Raw genomic sequence first — 6,488 nt, forward strand, 5'->3', positions numbered from 1 at the left:
GTCAAAATCTGAACCCAGGCAGTCTGGTTCCAGAGCCACGCTCTTAAACAAATCTGTGTTTTCAAATTCTACTCCTTCAGGTACCACTCTCCTGATTTTTGCCTTCTCTGCTTACCACCTGTTTTGTTAGTTACTTAATATATTTATTTAAATAAATAATATTGTGTGCTTAAATGCACTGACTTGTAAGTAAAATTTGATAACACTACAGGATGTGGAAAACAGGCATCATATGGTATAGATAGAAAGCAGTCATATAAGTAAATACAATTTAAAAAGGCCAAGTATTGAATTCTCAGCAGACACCACCGCTTGCTGAAGGTTTTAGCCTGCATCCTGCTTGCTCTTTGACAAAATGGGTGATTAGCAAGCGTCAGAGAGAGGTCTGAAAGACACGCTTGCCCAAACTGACATGTTTCTCCCTGATTTAATCAAAGAAGAGTAAAAAGAGGCTTATTTCCTTGTATCTGATTTAGTGTTATTTAATCCTGGGTCCAAGTTCCACCTAGAATCATCTCTCCTGCTACAAATGGCACATGCCCTGCTCTGGAAATCTCCATCAGGCAGTATTGACTCCTGAGTCAACAAGTAGCATTGATTGATGTTATTAACCATTAATCTATGCAGAAAGCCTAGGGGAGCTGTTGCCATGGATACCTTCCTGGAGGAGGGGATATTTGAAGGGGGTCTTGAAGGATGGACTAGGAGCTTGCCTGGTGGCGAATGAGGGAGATGACATCCCAGGCAGAGCAAACAGTATGGTCCCTGCTACCCCATATGGCACCTTTGTGCAAATGATAAAAAGATGCTACTTTCTCAGGACATTTGACGGCCATCTGCCAGAAAGTATTGGAATAAATCTGTGATGTCTACGATGTCATTATGGTACCCTTGTGCAGTGCCCAACCTGCACAGCTGTACTCGGCAGCCGTGGAGCAACATGCGCAAAGGCACAGAGGCTGAGAGAGCTTGTGGTGGGTCCAAGCTTATTAAGGTGGGAGGAGTAGTTTGGTGGTTGTGTGGATGGATGTCAGGGGTGGGAAGGGAATGCTAAGTGTGGCAGAAGAGGAAGCCGGAAAGAAAAGTGGGGCCTCATGACACCCCGCTCCGTGGTTTTGCTGAGCTTCAAAGTTGAAGCACCACCTCCGATCTTACCTTCTGAGACATGCATTTTCCATCTTCTTCCCACCCTAGTTCTCCCAACATCCACTCTCCAGTTTGACCAGCATCTTGTGTTAGAAGACAGGCTGTCTTGTCTTGGACCAGAAGATAGGATTCCTGGGTAGGAATCAGGAGATATGGGTGTCAGCCCTGCTCTACTGCTAGAAGCTACCAAGTGTTGGGCAAATCACTTCCACTCCCGGGGACTTATTCTTCTCATCTGTAAAATGACAGCTCCAATGTCCATCCAGCCTCAAGATTCGGATGCTGGGATTCTATGGTTCCAAAGTTCTGTGATTCTCCAAGATTCTGTAATTTATGTCTAAGTGTCCACTATTCTCTGATTCTGGTGTCAGGCTACATAGATTCCCATCCTCGATTCCTAAGGTGTGTGAGGGCAGCTCTAAAATTCTACTGTGGTGGAATCACACAAAACCAACTTTCACATTTCTTCAATGCTAAGACTTCATCGATGGCAAGATGCCCCATGATTTTATGATTTGAGAAAGAAAAAGAGAATTACTATCCATTCAAATATAACACAGCTGCTTTCTGATCACTTAGAATTTTTATTTCGTCCTTATTGAAAGAACTATTTTAAACTTATTTAGACATAACTTTTTCAGTGTGTCAATCTTGTGAGTCCTATAAAAGAAAAACACAATAGGGGACTTCCCTGGTGGTCCAGTGGTTAAGAATCTGCCTTCCAAAGCAGGGGACACGGGTTCGATCCCTAGTCTGGGAACTAAGATCCCACATGCCGCAGGGCCTGCACGCCGCAACTACTGAGCCCATGTGCCACAACTAGAGAGCCCACGTGTCACAACTACAAAGCCCACGTGTCACAACTACAAAGCCCACGCACTCTGGAGCCCGTGCGTCACAATGAAGAGCCCGTGCGCCACAACTAAGACCCAATGCAGCCATAAATAAGTAAATAAATATTTAAAAAAAGAAAAACACAATAGACATCCACCAATGAAGTGAGTCCTTAAGTTTTTTGCATTCATAGTCTAGACCTTCCAGATTGCTTTCAACTCAAAGCTGTTGATGTCCTTATTTTCTCACAGGTGTTACATAAAAAATATGCACATTAGCATTGCTGAAATAATATACACACTTGGCAAAACAAACCAACATAACTTGGAAGAAAATAACAAAGCGATTATTTTATATTTAATTTGTTTTATCCATACATTTATGTAACTTTTGCTACTGAATTTATGAATAAATAAAACACGGTAATAGAAAACAGAGAACAAATAAAAATTACAAGCAAAAATAAGTAACAAAGATAAAAAGAAACAAGTAAAAGAAAAGAACATCTAAAAGGACCAGGAGTGTGACATGAGAGTTATAAGCCTATTGTTCCTTCCGTGGGTCCTGGTTCCAAAACGTCTCTTGAAATGTGAGCATCTCACCACCTGGAACAGAATTTCAGAGCTTAAATATGTCACATATTTGCCTCAAAACAGAAACTTTCAGTTTCGACTTCATCAGGTGCTCAGCAGAAGGGATGATGGGTACGATGCTGGGGGATAGCAGTAGAGCTGGACTTGATTGAGTGGCCGTGGTGCCCACAGCCTTCTCGGGGGCTTCTCAGCGCTGTTTTGATTCTGCATGAGTTTTGCTGTAAATGCTGGCTTCAGGATGCATTGCCTGGGCAAGCTGGGACATCACCATGTTTCCACGCTAGATCTCAGCTCATGAATCTTTGAGTCTCAGGCCTTTGGGAAAATAAAGCACCTTGGTTATGGAACATCATCTCGCACCCACAGTGACCGGAGGCAGCCCACAGCCTTTTGGGCATAGAGACATGGACACAAAGTCAGCGATGTGTGTGCAAGAGCAGGATGGGGACGGAAGGACCACCTGAGGCGTGATCCCTTTTGTGCCAGCGCTAGATGGTGATGGATACACAGCAACTGAGTTTTGGAAAGAGGGCATGGTGCCAGGGTGCCCTGAGGAGGTTCTAGAGAGATGAGCATATTTTTAGGGCCATGTTGCCATGACAGCCAGTCATCTGGATCAAGAACCCAAGATCAGGGTACTTTATGAAGCCTGGGTACCCAACTAGGAAGGATAACCCCACATCCTTCCAGCAAGAGGAGGGAACCTGCCCCTCTATCCTAGCTTCCTGCCTGCTGCTGGACCACCTCCTTCCCCCACTGTCCTGAGTTTGCATCTCAGCTCTGACATTTACTAGCTCTTGCCCTTGGTCGAGCCCAGTTACCTGATGGAGCCTCTGTTTCCTCATCTGTAAAACGGGAGTAATGGTAATAAAATCTTGGAGGTTGTTGGAAGGAGTAAATGATTAGCTTGAATGTAATTCTTATAAGGTGCTTAGAGCATAGCAAGCATCTGAATCATCATCGGCATCATCTTCTTGAATGTCAGAGGTGGAAAGGGGTTTACAATCCACGTGATTGATTGATTGATTGATTTAGCCACACCGTGCAGCATGCAGGATCTTAGTTCCCTGACCAGGGATCGAACTTGTGCCCCCTGCATTGAGAGCTCAGAGTCTTAACCACTGGACCACCAGGAAGTCCCAGAATCCACATGCTTTATGCTACATTTATTCTTCCTGCTTTCGATGAATATTGACTGAGGGGCTCCCACATGCCAGGCTTTGTCTAGAAGCTGGGGAGACAGGTTGGGGAAGAGAGAAGAGGCCCCTGACCCAGTTGTTCACAGGCTGGAGGAGCAAACAGTAATGAGCTCGTTCATCTGCCTTCAACGTCACATCAATTTCCCCGGCTGCCTGGTCCAGTGCCCGTCTCATCAGGACATTTGCCAGGGGTGGGGAGGTGGAGTTAGGCTTCCTCAAGGCGGGGACAGCCAGCTTGAGACCTGAGGGGGTTCGTTGAGTTGGGGTGCTGAGAGGAGAGGTGCAACCTAGAAAACAGGCGATCATTCTGGTCCCCTTCTTTAGCGCCGCCGCTGAGATCTGCCAGTTCTGTCTTCCAGACATCTCTGGAGCCCGAACACAACCCTATGTCCCCAGCCCCACCTGGGTTGACCAGCTTCCCCTGGAGAATTTTAACAGCCTTCAAACCAGTCTCCCTGCCTGTCCTCTTCTGCACAATAGCCAGAGGATCTCTGCAGAAAGCAAAGCTGGCATGTCCTTCCCCCGCTGAACGCCTTCCATATCTCTCCACCTCTGCAAGGTAAAGTCCTGACTCCTTCTAGCCCACAAAGCCCCGCAGCATCAGCCCCCGCAGACCCCCGCAACCTCCTCTCACCCGCCCCACATCCTGTCCACTCTGCACTTCATGCAGGGCCCCTTGACAAAGGTCCTTCCTGCCAGACCTTTGCACCTGTGGGGCCCTGTGATTAGCACAATCTCCTATGAACCCTCAGTCGTGCTTCAGGCCTCAGTGTAAACACCCCCGGCCCTCCCTCCTTGGACCAGGTTGATCACCCTGTTCCCAACTCCACCATGCTTGTTGGAGGGTCCAGATTACCCCAACTGGATGCAGGACCCTAGACCTCCTGTTACCTGCTGACTCCCAACGCCCAGCACAGGGCGCTCAGGAAATGCATGTTGCTAGAATGTTCTTAAACACATGCCCCATTCAGACCTCTTCCTTTGATCTCCATTTCTCCACCCAGAAAGGGACATTATAAAACATCCAGCAGGGCTACCCCATAGTGAGTCATACAAAGCCTGTGATATGTGCACAATAAACACTATATAACATTATTCCGTTGTTTCCAGGCCAGTAACAGCTGGCTGCATGGAAGCAGGCGATTTCATTTTGTCAGTTCCAGCACTTTGTACAGGGCAGGTACTATTTATTAGACATATAGATGAATGAATTAATGAGCTATGAATAAACACATGGTTGGCCATGGACAAAATACTTCACATCTGTATGTCATCTTTTCCTTATCTGTAAGATGGGGATGATAATAGACATCTCACAAGGTTATTAAAGGTTTAAGTGTGTAAATATAGAGTGCTTAGAGCAATGCCTAAATAGTATGTAATTATATAGATATACTATAAAGGTAATTATATATATATATATGCATTTGCTGTTATGGTGGTAACTACTATAGAAATTTATTTTATTTTTTGTTTTAATTTTTTAAAATTAATTTATTTTTGGCTGTGTTGGGTCTTCGTTGCTGCACGCGGCACTTCTCTAGTTGCGGTGAGCAGAGGCTACTCTTTGTTGTGGTGCGCAGGCTTCTCATTGCGGTGGCTTCTCTTGTGTGGAGCACGGTGGCTTCTCTTGTTGTAAAGCACGGGCTCTAGGCACGTGGGCTCAGTAGTTGTGGCTCGCGGGCTCTAGAGCATAGCTTCAGTAGTTGTGGCACATGGGCTTAGTTGCTCCGTGGCATGTGGGATCTTCCGGGACCAGGGCTCGAACCCGTTTCCCCTGCGTTGGCAGGCGGATTCTTAACCACTGCGCCACCAGGGAAGTCCTAGAAATTTATTTTAAATAGGTAATATATACAAATGGTAAAAAAAAAAAAAAAAAAATTCAAAAAGAACAAAGGTTCACAGTGAGAAGTAAGCCTTCATCCTTTCCTCCCCTTCCTTCAGGTATTCAATGCATATGCATATGATGCATAGATAGATCTATTATCTTCCCAGTTTTACAGACGGAGAAACAGAGGCACAGAGAGGTTGGACCGAGTTGAGCTCTACCAGCCTGGAGTTTTATTTTATTCTTATCTAACAGGGTTTCTCAACCCTGCACTACTGACATTTTAGGCTGGATGGCTTTTGGTTGGCAGGGTGGAGGGCTGTCCTGATCATTGTACGATGTTTAGCAGCATCCCAGGCCTCTATCCACTAGATTCCAGTAGAAACGTATCCCCGCCAACCCCCCAGTTGTGACAACCCAAAATGTCTTCAGACATTGCCAAATGTCTCCCTGGGAGGTTGGTGGCCCGCAGGGCGAAATCACACCCTCCTTGAGAACCAGTGATGTATATGAATTGTATGATAGCCCTTCCCAGTTTTCCTTTTGTTTCCTACAGACAGTAGCATTAAAACTCTCTGCTCAGGGTCTAGTTTTCTTCTTTTACACCACTTCTTGGCGATCATTCCACTCCCCTGCTCGTAGACAGAGGGAACTTCTCTTAAGCAGAGTAGTAGCAGGGGGTGGGGAAAGCGATGAGCTGCCCGCCCTGTGGGTAAGCCGGCCGGCCGACCAGAGTTTCCGGGGCGGGCAGTCAGCTGCCATGGACGCCCCGCCCCACAGCGCGGTCTGGAGGCGGGACGGGGGGCGCGGGGAGCGGCCGTGGGCGGACCTGGGGGCGGGACCACGTCTCGGACCGCCCCCGTGCGACGTCACGGCGCCATGGTCCCG

The sequence above is a fragment of the Stenella coeruleoalba genome (assembly GCF_951394435.1).
Source record: "Stenella coeruleoalba genome assembly, chromosome: 14".
In the NCBI taxonomy this organism is placed as follows: Eukaryota; Metazoa; Chordata; class Mammalia; order Artiodactyla; family Delphinidae; genus Stenella; species Stenella coeruleoalba.